Source organism: Apium graveolens, unplaced genomic scaffold (assembly GCF_009905375.1).
Source record: "Apium graveolens cultivar Ventura unplaced genomic scaffold, ASM990537v1 ctg5948, whole genome shotgun sequence".
NCBI lineage: Eukaryota > Viridiplantae > Streptophyta > Magnoliopsida > Apiales > Apiaceae > Apium > Apium graveolens.
Genome location: NW_027419166.1, coordinates 34,398 through 35,046, shown reverse-complemented (window position 1 = coordinate 35,046; position 649 = coordinate 34,398).

Genomic DNA, 649 nt, shown 5'->3' with positions numbered 1-649 from the left:
AACAGTGTTATGGTAAGACATTTTGTCGGAATGACGAAGTGTCAGGTGGGACGCTACCTAATCATGAGCTGTATGCCATACGGTATGAAAGACTGGACATCTTAAGTACCAATGTGGTTGTCTCATTCATATTCAAATCATTACTCATTCTTTCTTTCTCAACTATAAATTTATTAAAGTATGAATCCTTCTAATTATTTTGCTGCATTATTGTTCTTTATGAAAGTTTTCTAAATAAAATCAATCTATCAAGAACCAAGCAGACTAAAGTTCCAATCATTGGATTTGCATGTTTCAAGTATGGGAAAATCAGAGCCTATGGCGAGGATTGTAAATCACCAGCCCCGGTCAGGATGCGCTAGGAATTAAGGGAATCTACTCCGATAAGGAATACAATTCCCAGGACGAGAGTTTATGATATGTTTGTGAAACATGTTATTCTGAATATGGATATGACGGTAGGAATGAGTATTGTAAATACCTTATGTGTTAAATTATTGATAGATGTGAGAGCAACTTGATCGTTTATTTCTCAAGGTTTTGTCGAGAAGTTGAATTACCCTGTTGAATTATTAAATGAGATCATAGCTATAAAACTAGCAAATCAAGAACATATAAATATTAAACAAGAGAGTACCAATGGTGAAAA